Source organism: Camelus ferus, chromosome 12 (assembly GCF_009834535.1).
Source record: "Camelus ferus isolate YT-003-E chromosome 12, BCGSAC_Cfer_1.0, whole genome shotgun sequence".
Classification (NCBI taxonomy): Eukaryota; Metazoa; Chordata; class Mammalia; order Artiodactyla; family Camelidae; genus Camelus; species Camelus ferus.
This window is the reverse complement of record NC_045707.1, coordinates 35,730,914-35,748,982: the sequence shown is the minus strand read 5'-3', so window position 1 is coordinate 35,748,982 and position 18,069 is coordinate 35,730,914. Positions and strand designations below refer to the sequence as shown.

Here is an 18,069-nt window from a genome sequence, read left to right as displayed (position 1 = left end):
ATATCCAAAAAGTAACACAGAATCTTACTTTGTTTCTTGTATCTAGTAACCATTTTTGTCCCCAAATTTCAAATGTATCTAAACACCAATATTCTAGGGGCATTTGAAACTTAATGTTGGCTGTCTTAGTATTTTTAAGTGAATTTTTCTATTGTCCTGACTCTTCACATATATACTACACTTAATCACTCTCACAATGGTATGAAATGCCATTATTACCCTTAATTTACATGTGGAGAATTGAGATTGAATTAGCTAGTAAATGATGGAGGGGTGATTGGAACCAAAGTCTGTCTTGTGCCAAATAGTGAACCCTTAAACCTCTTTGGAATAAAGAGAAGATTCTCCAAGTTACCTTTTTTCTGATCTTGTCCCTTTTCCCTCCCCCACACACCCTGCCCTCCTCTTGCCCCTGATGCCTGAAATTCTGAAAATTGACAAGCTTTTCCTCTATCATCCAAGAAAAGGTCTGTAGTAAATGTCTTTTATATGCTGTGTGATCTACGGAATTCCTTAACCCCCACCCCCTTTCGGTATTTACAGTTTCATCCAAAGCAGTGTGAATTCCAAATTTTGGTGTAGATTTAATTTTTTCTTCCATATACCAAAACTGTTTGATTTTTGAGGCAAAAGGAGAAGGCTGAGATTCTGATTCACACCCATACAGGACACCCACCCACCAAAATGCCATCTCCTGAGAACAGTGGTTCTCATTAAGAGCAGTACCGCCCCCTAGGGGGAATTTTGGAAATTGAGAGGTTTAGGCCATATCTCAGAAGTCTTTGGAGAGGGGACCTCACTGACACATCCTCATGATTTTGTTAGCAGTGCATGGCATAGTCATGCGTAGTGAAAAATCGTCCCCTACATTGTCTCATGCCCTCTATAGATGACAGACCAGTCTACAGTGATCTGAGCCTAAAACCAAATTCCATTTTATGTACAAACACAAAATACTTTTTCCCATAATTTTAATATGTACTGAACTTTCCAGGAATATAACTATAGGTAAATTGAGGGAAAATTCAATTTTGTTTCTCTCTGAACTTGGTTCAGAGAGATTTCACATTCATAAAATCTTGACACCAGTAATCACGCAGCTGAATCAGTCTGCGTTTGTAATAAATGCCTTCACCATCAATCTCAAGAAATGACACAAGCATCTGACTTTATCACTGTGTCTTTCAGTAGACAGTGCCCAAGATTTACATACTGATGCTATATTTTAAGTTGCTTTCCTTTTATTTCTCCTTTATATAAAGTTCAAACCTTATGTCAGTCTTTTTGAACTTACGTGTGTAAATATGTTACTTTCTATGAATTTTATGCCTGTATGGTAAAGGATGAGTTGCAAAATACTGGACATGAAAAAACAGGCATCCACAGAGAGGGTTAGGAGCTATTCACCTAAAATCACAGATGTAGAGAGCTGATAAAGACTCAGTTCAAATTGATGTAGCCAGAATCCAAAAGGTGTTTGGTTTCTGTTCTTGATCAATAAACATGTGTGTCTGGAGGCAACACCATGGTGACAGCAGGATCCAGACTGAAAGATAACAGTCATTAGCTCTGTTTCTTTTAGTTTGTACATTTAGAACACCTCTTTCTCTAAGAGTACAAAATAAGAAAGTAAGATAAGAAGAATCTTAAAGTGAAAAAATTTCCAAGATTATGTCAAATACCTACATGCATTTGGATTAGGGGGAAGGAGATTAAATCAGAGCTTCCTATCTAGTGACTTAAAACAATTGGTGTTCTTCTGAACTTCATAGCAATTCAATGTTATAGAGGACAGTGGTTTGCTGAGGGGTTAAGAAATCCTAACTTGAGTTTGTATTCAAATAAAACAGACATAAGTTGCACATGAAAGATGTTTTCTCATCTGTTTTGCAAGGATTGCTGCATGTCAGATGTTTTGAAAGTGAAGACTTTCTGGTCTATGACCCTCCAAGTACATAGTGTCGCCAAGCCCAACTAGAGGTTTAGTCTCCAGGGCATCACAGAAATGCCGCCAACTTCAAACAAGTTGCCTTCAAACTGGCTCCCACGACTTATCCGGAACTTCCCCAGAGCTGAAGATAACAGCCTCAATGGTGGGGTGTAAAGGCATTAACGACAGGGGAAACCCTTCAAACACATAAGCACTGTCAGAGAGTTGAGGAGAAGAAAAGAAACCTTCTATTTGTATAAATAGAGAGCTCTCCATTAGCTGCTTACTCAGTTTTTGACATTTCTCTGATAGGAATCTCTGAGGAAACTAGAACCATTCTTAAGGAGTACAACTGAAGTCAACTGACAATTGGCCAAATACAGAACTCAGCCTCCTTTCCAACAAAGTGCACGGGTGTATTAAGAACACAGGTGAAGTTTAGCACAAGGTTACAGTTTTAGAGCAGGAATGGACGTCAGAGACTACTTGATCATATAGTCAGTTAATTGAAGCTTAGTTCAAAATGTCACCTCCTCCTGGAAGCCTTTTTCCTGCTTGCCTGGACAGAGTTAGTCTCCTTGTGCTCATCTTCCTGAGCATCTTCCGGGAGCTCTGTCTATGTTGCACCAAGAGGGCAGGGAACAGGCTTTGTTCATCTTTGTATCCTAAGCCCTAATCTGTGCTGATTAAGTGTGACAGGCACTTGGAGGGCACAGCCAAAGAGTTTTCCATGTGTAGTAAAGGAAACATTAATGTAAATTCACTTTTATACAATATAGTATGTAGTATTATTATTATATAAGTATATAGGATGGATATTTTTATATACTTTTAATATGCATTTATATAGTTATACCTACTATATGTAACTTTATATATGCAACTTTATATAGTTACATATATTGTGTATAGTAACTACTTGAGTCTCTCAGGAAAATGAAGTCATTTTCTCTCAGTGTAACCTTTTTTGGCTTAAACTATTTTATGGTAAGTAATATGATACTGGGAGAGGTAGAATTGGAGGACCTCATTACAACACAGCTCACAGAAGTCACTGGAGTTATAGGAGGCAGCGGCAGGGAAGGTAGTGTCCTTTGCAGTAAAGGGCACAACTCAATTATTCACTGACAAACCTAAAGGGGTTCTGTCCCCCCTCCCCCCAGCCCTCCAAACACTAACCAAACCTGTATTAAGAGAAGGGAGTGTAAACAGAGGAGATACACACACACCCAGACCCTCTCCATTAAGAATTTTAAGTAAATATCCCTGGTTTTATTTGAACAGTGCAAAAATAATTCGGGTGTCTATTTGGAGAATGTAAAAAAGAGAAACGGATCATGGATGAAGCCTTTCCACCACCTCCCCCCCCCCCCCAAAAAGGAAGCGTTAAGCAGATAATTGCAATCCCTCCATTTTAGGGTCTTTTTTCCCCTGCATGCTCAGGAATGCTTTACAGATTTAAGATGCAGAGGTTTTGGAAATACACAGGCAGACTGTTGAAGATATCTTAACTTTGACTTTTAGTCCCTGTTCAATATTGATTTCTTTGCCCGTTGTTAGTAACTCAGTCAAGCCCATCCATTAAAATTCTTTTAAAGGGGGCTATTCACTCCTGTGAAAGTGCAGGCAACTGGAGACATGTGGGGAGCAGATTATTTTAACATGAAGCAATTCCACGGGCATTTTCCCATTATTTTAAAATTAGATTTATTTATACCTTAGTAATACAACCAAATGCACATGGAGTTAAATTTCAGATGAAGGTTGCTCAGCTGAGGATCACGTTTCATTTTCTTCTGTTCCTCTTAGAGACTGAGATCTTACCGTACTAGAGATAAGCCTAGTGGGTTTATCATTTGTTACTGGTAGGTTCCTTTCTATTTCTGAAAAAACAAAGAAAGATAAATTGGGAAGTACCACATTCTAGCCTTAACATTTAGTTGGGCTTGGTGACCTGAGTTTTAAGAACAAATTTTTTTTTAATTTTGAAAAATTATTTTTATGGTAAAATACACATCACACAATTTACCACATTTACCACTTTTAAGCATACAGTTCAGTGTTATTAAGTACATTCTCATAACTGTGCCACCATCAATACCATCTATCTCCAAAACTCTTTTTATCTTGCAAAATTGAAACTCTATACTTACTAAATACTTCTAACTGTCCATTTCCCCTCCCTAGTTAGGTAATTTTTTAACAGCTGTATTGAAAGATAATTCACATGCCATACAGTTCTTCCATTTAACATGTACAGTTCGGGGTCTTGAGGATGGTCAGAGTTGTGCACCCATCACCACAGTCCATCTGAGAACAGATTCATCACCCTGCAAAGAAACCCCATGCCATTCACAGTCACTCCCATTTCCTCCCCAAACCTCCCCAGCCCTAGGCAGTCACTAATCCACTTTCTGTCTCTATATATTTGCCTCTTCTGGACATTTCATGTAAATGGAGGCATACAGTACATGGTATTTCAGTGACAGGCTTCTTTCACTTAGCGTGATGTTTTCAGGCTTCGTCAGTGTTGTAGCCTGACCAGTACTACTTTCCCCTTTTTGGCCAAATGATATTCTATTGTGTGAATATGCCACATTTTATTTTTACCCATGCATCAATTGACATTTGAGTTGTTTTCCACTTTTGGGCTAGAATGAATAATGCTGTGAACTTTTGTGTTAAGTTTTTGTGTCAACCTATTTTTAGTTCTCTGGGGTATATACCCAAGGATAGAATTACTGGGTCACACAGTAACTCTGTGTTTAATATTCCAAGGAATCAAAATTTTCCAAAGTGGTTGCACTATTTTACACTCCCACTAGCAATGAATGAGGAAGAACATGTACTTCTAAATGTACAAAACATGTCTTCATACTCACACACCAGTTCGAAGTGTAGAGGTGGCCAGAGCGTGCAGAGGCCTTGCGGTGGAAGGGGTCCTGCTGTATTCCCAGAACAGAAACAAGGCTAGTGGAGCTGCCGCATAGCGAGCAGGCGGAGTGGTACTGGGTGAAGCTGGGAAGGTGTGCAGGGGACAGTTCATAGAGTGCCTTGTACACTGATTCAAATATGGAGAATCTGAATTCTGTTCTGAGAATAATGGGAAACCAATGAAGGGTTTTGATCAGACTGATGTGATCTGATGTAGGTTTGAAAAATTATAACTTTGGTTTGCTGAATGGAGAAGTAATTAGAAAGGGGCGAGTATAGAAGCTGGAAGGAAGATCCATTTGTAATAATCCAGGCACCTGTTAATGATGGCGATTTGGATTAAGATGCTGTGTTAGAAATGGAGAGAAGTGGAGGGATTAGAGATTTGTTTCGGAGATAAAACCAACAATACTTGCTCATGGATTGGAAGGGAGGTGAGCAGAGATCAGGGAAAAATAAAAAGCCCAGGATGACTTCAGGGTTTCAGCTTGGGCAGCTGAGGGTATGAGGTATTATTTGCTAAGATGGAAAACAACTGGAAGAGGACAGGTTTGGGTTGGAATTAAGAGCTCGAGGAGAAGGACCACGACAAGAAGGGGACACGGGAGAGAGGGCGAGCGACCGAGTGCAGAGATGTGGGGTGAGGGTGGTGTAAAGGAATTCATTAGCCATGGATGTGTTCATGGAAGGACTTTCAAAGGCCAAAGGAGTCGTGACTGCTGCTGAAAAAACCAAACAGGGTGTGGCAGAAGCAGCAGGAAAGACAAAAGAGGGTGTTCTCTATATAGGCTCCAAAACCAGGGAAGGTGTGGTTCACAGTGTGACAACAGTGGTTGAGGAGACCAAAGAGCAAGTGACCAGTGTTGGAGAGGCAGTGGTGACAGGGGTGACAGCAGTAGCACAGAAGACAGTGGAAGGAGCAGGAAGCATTGTAGCCGCCACTGGCTTTGGCAAAAAGGATCAGTTGAGCAGGAGTGAAGGAGGAGCCCCCCAGGAAGGATTCTGGAAGACTTGCCTGTGGAGCCTGACAGTGAGGCTTATGAAATGCCTTCTGAGGAAGGGTATCAGGACTACAAACCCGAAGCCTAAGAACTATCTTTGCACCCAGTTTCCTGAGATCTGCTGACATCCTGCACAAGTGCTCAGTTCCAACGTGCCCAGTCATGACGTTTTCTCAAAGTTTTCAGTGTATTTTGAAGTCTTCCATCAGCAGTGACTTGAGTATCTGTACCTACCCCAACTCGGCATTTCCGTGCTTTCCTCTCACTGAATATATGGTAGCAGGATTGCTGTGTGCTGTGGATATTGTGGCTTCAAATCTAAAATGTTAAAGCAAATTAAAAACACCTAAGTGACTACCACTTATTTCTAAATCTTCACTATTTTTTTTGTTGCTGCTGTTGAAAAGTCGTCAGTGATTTACTATCATATTACATAAGATTTTAAGGTGTCTTTTAATGATTCTAAGAATAATGATGTATTCTGCAATTTGTTAATATATACAATACTTAAACATGTGAGCGTGAAAGTATGCACCTATAAATATTAACTATAAAATTTTTTTAAAAAAGCTCTAATTTAGACGATTTTTTTTGTAAGTTTGAAATCCTTAGGAGACATCCAGTGGGAATGGCCAGTAGACAGCTAGGTGTATAGGTGGAGTTTGGGGGAACATTTTGGCTGTAGAAAAAAACTTGAGAGTCATCTGTATGGATGGTATTGAAATCCATGGGTCTAATAAAATAATCTAACAAGAGAAGGAAAATAAAAGAAGGTCAGAATAGAGCAATAGGATATTAGAACATTTAGAGTCTGATGGAGGTAGAAGCCAGCAAAGGAGATGGGGGAAAAAAATCAGCCATGAGGTAGGAGGAGGATGAAGAGCAGTGTCACAGACATCAAGGAAGGGCAGCAGATCAAGAAGGAGGCTGCTTTGGGGTCCCATGACCCGTCATTCATGAATCGCTGGAAAGACTCATGACTCAACAAAGTTATACTTGTAGCTAAGATTTACTAAGCAAAGGACACAGTGCAGGCACAGCAGAATAATGACATGTAGGCAAAGATGAGAAGAGCATAGGCACTCTGTTCTTCCGTGAGGATCCTACAGATGCATGTTTTCCTCCAGTTGTGAACTGTACCTCTACACGTGGAAGCCCACTCAAGTACTGGAAGTCCAGAGCTCTTCAAGGGAGCTGGTCACATGACTGTCGTGGCCAGCCAGGGTGCAGACCCACAACACACCAGGTGCCTGTTGTGAATCTCTTTGTTTACTTTAAACAATGCTTTTGGCTTGGTACATACTGACCCACTGTATTGTGGATACATAGTAGCCTCCTTAATTCGTGAACTTGGAAGGAGCTTAGTGTTCATTTTGCTGAAGGTTCATCACGATGAGTGCAGATGTTCCCAGAGATAAGCAGGGAAGGGAGTAAAACTCCTCTTTCCTCTCGGAAGTTAACCATGTCGGATGCAGCTGTAAGTGAAGAGAGAGCTGTAAAGTCAAGTGTCCCAAAGTAGAGTCAGTTAAATCCTATTTTCCTCTAGACAAATTCATTCAATGTATTTAGCAAACATGTATTACATGCCTAAAATAGTTAGTGGCGTGTGCTAGCATAAAAATACAAAGGAAAAGAAGTTAGACATGGTCCATTCTCTGATGGGGTTGATGATCTAATGAGTGAGTGGGAGGGAAGAAACATCCAACAAATGCAGATGGGATTCGCCCTGGGGGAGGAGGATATGGTGGGGCACCTGAAGGATGGAATCAGCCAGGTGAAAGGGGGAAGGCAAGGCAATAAATAGCATGTTCAAAGGCCTGGTGGTGAAGGAGCAGATGGACCCTTAGGAGCACAAGAGGTTGAGTGTGGCTGGAGAGGAGAGCATGGAGGGGGAGAGGAGACAAGGTGGACAGGTCATAGAAGACCTTGCATACGTTGTGCTGGACCTCTTGCTTCATCCAAAGGGAGTCATAATCTTCCTACAGATTCTTGCCTGATGGGAAAGTGACAAATTTGTTTTCTTGATTGGAAAATTCCTGATAATTTTGCAGTTGATTTTGCATTACAATAAAGACTCCCTTTAAGAAATAGGTGGGTCAGCCATTTCTGGAACAAGAAAATAGAAAATACAAACACACCAGGATGAGTAAACCAGAGCACTCACAAAATGTAGTATTAAATACGTAAAAATAACAGTTCCTAAAAACAATCAGTGAGAACGGCTCTGATTTAAATACCATAATTGGATCAGATTGTTCACTTAAACACTGAAGATCGTTTATTTTTACCCCACAGCTTACTAGAAACATTTCAATGGTACTTTGCACTTAGTGTCTTTTCTTGTTGCCCTCACAGAGCACAGATAACACAAAAAGAAATGATTTTTTTAATCAGCCATTTTGGAGACAAATTCTGGTTATGCCAGACTTATACAGAAATTGATAAATATTAATTAAATCTGGAATTCATAGAGAAATGTCAGAGCACCTAGGAACAATACTTAGTTTTTTTCCAACTGTATTGAGACATAACTGGCAATAACATTGTGTACGTTTAAAGTGCATGACATGAGTTGATAAACCCGCATTGTAAAATGATTACCACGTAAGGTTAGTTAACACAGCCTTCTCACATAATTAGTATTTTGTTGTGGTGGTGGTAGTAAGAATATTTACTCTTTCAGCAACTTTGTACAATAGAGTATTGTTAATACTATATAATATAGTCATCACACTATATGCTGTAGTCATCACACTGTGTATTAATCCTCAGATCTTCTAACTGAAAGTTTGTACCCCTTGATCAACATCTCCCTATTTCCTCCAATCTCCAGCCCCTGGTGACTGCCAATCCACTCTGTTTTCTATGAGTTGAGTTCTTTTATATTCCACATATCAGTGAGATCATAGCCCTATCTTAGTTCAGCTAGCATAATGTCCTCATTTCATCCATGCTGTCACAAATGGCAGAATTTCCTTCTTTTTTAGAGCTGAATAATATTCCATTATATGTACATGTCACATTTTCTTTATCCATTCATCCATCTGTGAACACTTAGGTTGTTTCTCTATTTTGGCTGTTGTAAATAATGCTGCAGTGAACATGGGGGTGGAAATCTCTCTTGGAGATACTGATTTCATTTCCTTTAGGTATATACCCAGCAGTGGGATTGCAGGATCATACGGTAGTTATAGCCAAGACATGGAAACAGCCTAAATGTCCATCAACAGATTACTGGATAAAGAAGATGTGGTATATTTATACAATGGAATACTATTCAGCCATGAAAACTGACAACATAACGCCATTTGCAGCAACATGGATGTTCCCGGAGAATGTCACTCAAAGTGAAGTAAGCCAGAAGGAGAAAGAAAAATACCGTATGAGATCACTCATATGCAGAATCTAGTTTTAATTTTTTTTGAGGACCCTCCATACTGTTTTTAATAGTGGCTGTTCCGATTAACATCCCTGCCGACAGTGCACAAGATAGGAACAGATACTTTCTATTTTTAAATAATATTGGAATATTGTTGTTACGAATACAGTTGACCCTTGAACAACAACAGTGGATTTTTTCTGTAGTAAACACTACAGTGCTAAATGATTGGCAGTTGGCTGAATCCTCTGATGTGGAACCACATATATGGAGGAACTGCAGGAGGAAGGGGATCAAGTAAATTTGATTTCAGGGGTTAACACCCCTGACCGCCCCCCCCCCCAATTGTTTAAGGGCCAACTGTACAAGCATTTGAATTTTTCAGGTAGTTTGTAGCAGCACTGAGAGGGGGCTTCATCTTGGTCTCATTTTCTAGGTAAGCTATATTGAATGGGAGCAGCAAGTGTGGGAAAATGAAAGAAGTGTAGCTGCTGTTTACCAAGTGCCGGTAATGTGCCTGGCATCCTGCTTTATGGCCCTTGACACATTTTCCTCATTTAAGCTATAGAAAAACTCTGATAGGTCATTTACTTTCCCATTTTAGAGCTGAGAACAAATAGATTTCCTAGCTGAAGAAACTGATGATCCAAAATTATATCTTGGTAACTGAAAGACTGGGGTTACCAACCCAAATGCATCTTCCAGGAATTCATTTTTGTATTCATTCAACAGCTGTTTCTTAACACTCCTGTTAGCTACCAGAACCTAGGCAGGAGGATACGAAGAACAAGACCTGGACCTTTCCTTTAGGAACAAGGGCTGGGGCTTTACACCCAGTCACCTTAACGGGAAAAGCACTGTAATATGGCTGTGAATGTTCAAAGGCCTGGCCTCCAGGGTTCTTGGGAAAGTCGAGAAAGTCTTATCGGGGAAGCTGATGATTGAACAAAGCTTTGACTGTTGGCAGGCAGGCAGGTGAGGGGTAGGAATTCCCAGTAACGTGAGTGGGGAAACAGACAGGAGCGTAAGGGGCAAAGGGTGAGGTTGCTGCCGGCAGCAGCTGGGGCACTGAGTGCTGAGGAGCTGGGACTGCCTTGTACACCACCAAGAATAAAGAGTTGATGGTGATTTCGAATGTTTCTTAGCATCTAGGGTATCTTAGTGTGTGCTTCCTGGAAAATAAAAAAGTTTCAGAAGGATTTTGTCATGATAGTTTTTGGGTTTTGGGGACAGGAACATATTGTTCAAAGGACAGTGACAAATAGGGAAAATATTTTGACTCACGTAACTCTTCACTAAAGTTGCACTATTTGTAGCCCCCAGGGAACTATGATTCCATAGGACATTCTGTCCTCTGTCCTTGGGAAAGCATGTTTCAAAAGGAATAAAAAGGGGTGTTTGAGCATTAGTAATAAAGTTGTACACTTTATTGAATGCTGACTATATACTGGGCATTATTTTAAAGCCTGACAGCAATCTGGGAATTCAGTGGTATTATCTCTGTTTTACAGATGGGGAACTGAGGCTTGGGGAAAAGGTGACTTGCCCAAGGCATCTTAGCTGTTAAGGGGCACAGCTGGGAACTCAAACCCAGGAGTCAAAGTTATGGTTCTTCCACTTTCCAAATGGTCTTGAAAACCTAGAAGCTTCTGTCACAGTGACTTGGGAGATCTCAGTGGGTAAGGAGACAGACAACAGCTTGGGTTCCCTTCCTGATACCAGAGGAGCTCCACTTTGATTTCTTACCATTGGATTTTCACATACAATTTTGTTGGAATAAAAGTTCCATGTCCCTGGGGTGGGAATTGATTATGGAACCGTTGCAAGTATAGACTGAGGAAGTGCCAGAAGCAAGGCAGTTTGCCAGACAATCTGGTGGGTGCCAAGGGGTATCAGTTCCTCCCCTTCAGAATGTTGTGTTCTCATGGGACATATGTATGTGATGGTTTACAAAGGCTGATCAAAGCAACATTGTATCTGTTAGGAAATATTGACTATATTCTGTATATCAAGCCAATAAATTGATCAAATGCTAGGAGCTTGTGTGTATAAGAATGTCTTGGTTGATGGACCTATGTGTTGGGTCAGGCAAAAGATTTCACTCTAGAGCCTTCACACACTCACATCCTTGCTCTACTCTGGGCAGACATAGTCTCTCTAAATACCTCAAAATGCTTAACCACTTCTACTGATTTGCCTGGGCCCAGGAGTACATCCGGGGATTTAGACTTACTCAGACTCCATTGATAGACTAGGTGAAAGAGGGCAGAATCTGGCCATCAGGAGCTCTGGATTTTTCCTGTGTGCACAGACTGAGGCACCTTAGATGCTATGGCTGTAGGACCCCTGGGGGGAGACTGTGCATAAGACGTCAAGTCCCCAAGGCAGGACAGAGTCCACTCAGCATCGGGAGGAGAAGATGCTGGTGTGGCATAGGGATGCTTAAAATGCCCCAGCCAGCCTCAGCTCCTCTCATGCATCCTAGGAACCAGATGTTTGGGTCAGACAAGTAATTGTGTCATTCCTCACCACTGGGGTCCCACTTGCTAGAGGGGGAAAGCTGTTCCCTGTGTGCTAGAGATGGAGATAGGAGGGAATTAAGAAAGGAAAACAAAAATAACCTTTTCTGTTGGGTAAATTAACAGAATCTCTGGCTGCCAAACAAGGAGGCTTGCTCCGTGAGCAGTTCAAACAGTATTTCCTCTAAGGGACATATATAAGCTGGTGTTAAAGGTACATGTGGTCTAGTGAGAAACTGTTCCCAATTTTGAAACTCCAGGGAAATAGAGTAAGCTAATGGAGTAGAGTATGCCCAGTATGAGACACCACATCTCCAAGCATTTGAGCTCCAAAACGTCTTAGCCTCATAGGAATCATAGTGTGATCTTAGAGGTCATCAGTAACCAATGAGAAGTTTAACACTGTCCTCTCCTGCACTCACTCCTTTTATAGCTGCCTTTAAAGCAAGTTCTCACTTGGCAGTCATTTTTTAAAAACAGGCTTTTAAATTAGGTAGTAGGGTGACATTTGAGTGTTCTATCAAAGTAATCTTAATTTTTTAAATCTTGGTAAGAAAAGGATGTCAGTATCAGATATTGAAAGTGGGGAGCTATCAGAATAGGGGGAAATTCCATATTTATATCCACACTATAAATACACAGATATTTGTAAATAAGAAGACAGGTTAATAGTGGTTAAGAACACAGACCCTGTAGAATACAGGTCTCCTGGGTTCAAATCCTGGTTATGCTCTTCAGTAATTGTGACCTTGAACAAGTCTTTCTTACCCTCTGTGCCTATTTATTCTTTTGTAAAATGGAAATAATACCATCTGCCTCATGGGTTGTTGAGAGGGCTAATAAGTTAATAGATATTAAGTGCTCAGAATGTGATTGGCACATAATAGATACTATAGAAGTAGATGCTGCCATTGCCGTTGTATTAACTGGCAACTTGGAATCATGGCACTGACACATGTTTAAAACACTTGAAGCTACCACTACCATGTACTGAGGGCATCTTTGGTGTCAAGCACAAGAGAAGGAGGTGTTTGTGCCTTAATCTCATTGAATCTTCACAACAGCCTAGAAGGTAAATGTCAGTTGACAGCTTTAGAGACTGAACTTGCCAGCGGTTAAGTGACTTGCCCAGGGCCACAAAACAAGTGGCTGGCACATTCAGACCAGAGCTTCCAGTTTGTAGAGCTTGGCTCTGGGCACACCTGCAGGTTTAGGCTGACCTCATTCCTGCCAGCACACCTTGTGACCTGGGCCATACAAGTTATAGCCTCTGGACTGGACCCTCCATTTTACAGAAGGGGAATATGAGACCATTGGGTTAAGTGAATTGCCAAAGATCACCCTCTAATTAGACTGTGAATTTTAGGTTGGGAAAGCAGATCTAATACTAAGTCCATGTCTCTACGTAGGGTCCAATTGCTTGCGGTATGTTTGACAAAAAAAGACTCAGGGTAAGCTGTCAGATACCAGGTGACTGATTCTGTTGGAATCGAGCATATGCAGGCTCAGATGCTGGATGACAGATCATTCTTGCTTTGATTGGCTTGTATTTATGTATTTGAGTGAACATAGGAAAACGAGGAGTTTTCCTTTTTCCACTTTTGCATTTGCTTTGGAAAAATCTCGTATCTCTTTAAGAGGTTTAAAATCATGTTTAATAATAATGTAGTAATCTTAGAAAAGACCCATCCAGATTTCTCCTTATCACCCTTTATCACTGGCCTTCAGCAGATGAGAGCTTTCTATCCTATGGAGAAACACATTTGCACAAAGTGTTTATGAGGGTGTAGATTGACGGCATTTATTTATAATAGCAAAACTCAAAAATGATAGTCATCTAACTAATGCTGTTGAATTGTATACTTAAAATGGTTAAAATGACAAATTTTATGTTGTATGTTTTATCACAATCTTTAAAAATGAATAATGTAATATACCAAAACCATTGAATTATACACTTGAAGTGGGTGAATTGTATAGTATGTGAGTTATAGCTCAATAAAGCTGTTCAGGATGAACCATACATGTATAAACAGGGAATTGATTCAGTTGTGCAATACCCAGTCAATGGAACATTGTACAACCTTTGTAAAAGAATGAGGTAGATTTTTGTTTTGACATAGGAAGATTCCAGAATATACGTGAAGGAAAAAATTCATATCCAGACTTCTTTCTATGCGTTTATATAGGGAACACGTGCACAGAATTGCTTTCTAAGTATTGTTGTGCCACTTGCCTTTTTCCACTTGTGTGTGTTGGGGGTTGGTACCTGTGGGCATACTTCATTTTTTTTTTTTTAGATTTTTTTTTTTAATCAATGCTATTTTTCTTTGTCTCTTTTTAAATTTTTTGGGGGAGGAATGATTCGGTTTATTTATTTATGTATTTAATGGAGGTCCTGGGGATTGAACCCTGGACCTTCTGCATGTGCTCTACCCTGATCTATACCCTCCCCCTATACCTCATTGTTTTAAACTGCTCCATACTAGTCCTGGTTTGATTGTACTATAGTTGATTTAATCATTTCTATATTAGTGAGTGTTTCGGTCTCTATAACTTTCAGTTATTTCAAACAGTGCTGTGTGGTACCCTTGAACGCACACATGGGCTCAGTAATGTCCCAAGGTAGGCATTGCTAAGTCAAAAGTTACATGTATTCTTGTACTTGGTAGATACTCACAAATTGCCCTTCAAGAAGATGTAATATTATACTTCCAGCACCACACATATATGTACATCTCCCCACATCCTAACCAATACTTTAAGTTTCTTCCAATCCAATGGATAAGATATGTCTCCATTCAAAATTGCCTTTTCATGATTGAAAATTAGAATGAGCATGTTTTCACATTTACTTCACATTAAATAAACATCGAGGTTCTGCTCTAGATACTGGACAACAGTGAGCAAACACGAATTGCTGCCCCCGTGGAATTTATGTTCGACGTTTACTGGCCATTTTTATTTCCTCATGCCTTTAGCCTGTTTCTACTTATGTGTAGGCCTTCTTAGATATTCTGGATAGTCTTTTTTATATAGGTAGCAAATATTTTCACCCATTTCTGTGGCTTGTCTTTAAACATTGTTTTCAACATCTTTTACCTTACAGAAGTTTTAAATTTTTATGAGGCCATTCATCAATCTTTTCCTTGATGCTTTTATGTTTTATGTCTCATTTTAAAAAGCCTTCTTTACCCCCAAGGTCATAAACATATTGTATACTTTTTCAGTATTTTTATAGTTTCATTTTTTACATTTAGCACCTGAATCCATCTGGAATCTATTTTGCTGAGCGGGGTGGTATGTGGATGGATTTCACATCCTACAGTATATATTTTGGGGGTGTTCAAATTTTTATTTAAGTATGTATGATTTTTGTCAGCAGAAAGAGTCATGAGGATTTTGAAAGGATACTTAGGGAGTGAGTGTCCAGAGGAGAAAAAGTGAAGTGATGGGAAAAGAAGGCTGTGGACTGTGGAGTAAATTTGAGTCATCGTGGATCTAGATGGGGACAGGGACAAAAAGAGAATCCCTGGTTGACCCTGTGTCCTGGGAGCTACAGCAACTCAGGAAATACATGAAACATCTCAAATAAACAAAATGTCAGCTTCAGAATACAAGAACAAGAAAAAAGCCAGAGTGAATCAGAGGTTAGATTCTTCGGTATTTCTAGTAGTAATATAATAGAATTTGGTAATTCATCATTTGGGACAAAAATGAGTTTGGGATAATACCCTATTTAAAGATAATCCAACCCTGAATTAGTGATTGAGTTTGTTCCCATTAGTTCTGGCTACCTGGGGTTAGTGAAAGTGGCATGTTGATTAGCACTTTTTTAGATTCAAGAAAGAGAATGTTGTGTAGCAGAAATAAGGGTAACAAAGGAATGAACCATTGGTAGGTAATTCTTTCAAGGGGGCAGAGTGGGAACTAGTCTGAGCTCACCCACTCAGAACCACCCTGGTACCCTTCTTCCCTTGCCAGTGGACCCATATGAGCCTTTAGTGTCTCTGCTACACTGATGAGTTTAAAAATACCAATCCAGGGCAGGGGAGGGTATAGCTCAGTGGTAGAGTGTGTGCTTAGCATGCATGAGGTCGTGGGCTCAATTCTCCAGTACCTCCATTAAAAAAGAAACAAAAACCAATACGTCTATCAAATGCGTGTGTTTGTTTGCTATGTACCAGGCCCTGTTGTAGTGCATTTCGAATGCTAGATTGTTTACTCCTCATAACAACCCCAGAAGGTACAGACAGAAGCCTTATTTTACACATGAGGAAACTGAGGCTCCAGCGTTAAACAGGGGCTCAGCCTCACACAAGAAGCAGCGGAATCACAAGCTGGAGTTAGGTGTCAGGTTCCAGGTAGGCATAACCACTATGCTGATGCTGCCTCCACACTGGCTGTTTCAGCAGACGCCATGGTCAGGAAAGAGTTGCTATTCTCTGAGCGCCCATGAGGCAGAACTGAAAAACCAGTGTCAGGAAAAGATACTTGTATTGCCTCTGTGTTTATCAGATCACCCTGGAAGGAGCCTCTTTAAAGTAAAAAAAAACAGCTGGCCCATCTGCACTGCAGAGCAACCCTCTGACTTCAGTTGCAACGTGAGTTCGTAGTTCCTGCAAAGTTTAGCCTGATGGTAAAACTGAGAAGCTTTTAGATACCAACGTACCTTTAGATACCAACGTGGCATTATCCACGCAGGGATGGTATGGTGCATTCTGGAAGGAAGTGGTTCTCAGTCTGGTTCGCATCACAGGATGGAATACTACTCAGCCCTGAGAATGAGTTACGTTCACATACAACAATATGAATAAATCCACAGTAGGGCATGGACAGTGCCTGGGAGTAGGGTGCGTCTAGGTGGTAGCCGAACATCTGTGTGTTCAGTTTATAAAATCCACAGTGAGCTGTACAATGTTTTGTATATGTATATTGTGTTTCCCTGAATTTTTTTTTTTTGAGTGTGTATTATAGCGAGCGGAAGTACTGTAAAAAATGTAAACGCCTGAACTCACATCTAGAGATTCCCATCCTGGGAGGGACCCATGTGTTTGCAGTTTTGACAAACACCCCCGTTAGTTCTGCTGCAGGCGGTCCAGAGAGCTGCTTGTAAGAAGCACAGTGAAGCTGCCGACCTAGTCTGCCGTTGCCCTGCTTAACTCTGGCCATCAACAGGATGAACTGAGTGAAGAATGATTGGAGAATGACTGAAGTCACACTGTAGCACATTGGGCACCTAGAGGTCTAGCCTGTGTGATTTCAAAACTTCACGAAAATGCAGAAACAACTGTATGAAATGCCTGCAACCCGATTTCTCTGAATCCTCTTCATGCATGCGTGAGAGGTGTTTAAAACTTTCTGCATTTTAATGGAAAGTGAAGAAATTCCAGGCCTGGCTCTAGTCTACTAAAGTGTATCTCCATTGGATTGAAATCCTCCACACATGACTGTCACCATCCACACCCTTCACTGTCTCTTCTTCCCCTTCCACCCAAATACAAATGCCATGGTTAGTACTGCTTCCTGCCCATCCCGCTTTGCCAGTGGGCCTTTCTCATACCATTTCATGCCCACGTACATGTGTGTTAAGTGGGGTGGGCAGGTTAAACAGCACTTTACCACTGGCCTCTAAGAGCGCACCTAATTCTGAGGGATGGTTGGGATCGTCTCAAGATGTTGCCTATGAGTGATTCTGTGGCTGAGCGCTGCTGGCTTGTTGAGCAATGAAAAACCCTGGCCAATCTTGTCACCCATCCTCTCATAAGCATCTGCCCCATCTATACTGCCCAACCATTTGGTGGAGCACGGTAAAGGGAAATAGGTGACAGGTTGAACAAGGTCCCTTTCTACAAACTTCTTACTCTTAGACGTAAACAGAGGCACAGTGTCAGAAAGGATAAAGGCTGGCCACCGTGTGCTGCACATGATATGTGCAGAGCTGTGACTGTTCCCCAGATGTGAGATGAACCAGGGCTGCGATGACCCATTGTAGAAAGTGTCTATTACAGTCAAAAAGTCTCTGCAATGGCTCCTTCTATCTATTTGGAATTATCACTAAGGCTCTTGTGCCATGGCCCATGGAAAAGTAGGTACCTTTCAAGAAGCCTGACTTGCCTCAGAAATTTATGTCCATGAAATTGATTCTAGGCCTTTGGCCATGGCACCCGGCCCACTTTTGAGAACAGTTTGCCAGTGAGCCGTGTGCTACGTGATCAAGCGGCCTCGTATCCTTGTGAGATTGGCCCGGCATAAATTGTTAATTAAATATATATAAACAACAAAGTTCAAGATAAGATGTGCTTT

At 40.8% G+C, this 18,069-nt stretch overlaps 1 protein-coding gene and 1 pseudogene across 2 annotated transcripts in view; both read left to right on the top strand.

Annotated features, from left to right (window-relative positions):
- The window catches only part of CPM (carboxypeptidase M), a 75,273-nt gene that overhangs the window by 16,049 nt on the left and 41,155 nt on the right, over positions 1 to 18,069 (top strand). The gene's annotated exons all lie outside the window — the stretch shown is intronic.
- LOC116667673 lies at positions 2,818 to 7,371 on the top strand (annotated as a pseudogene).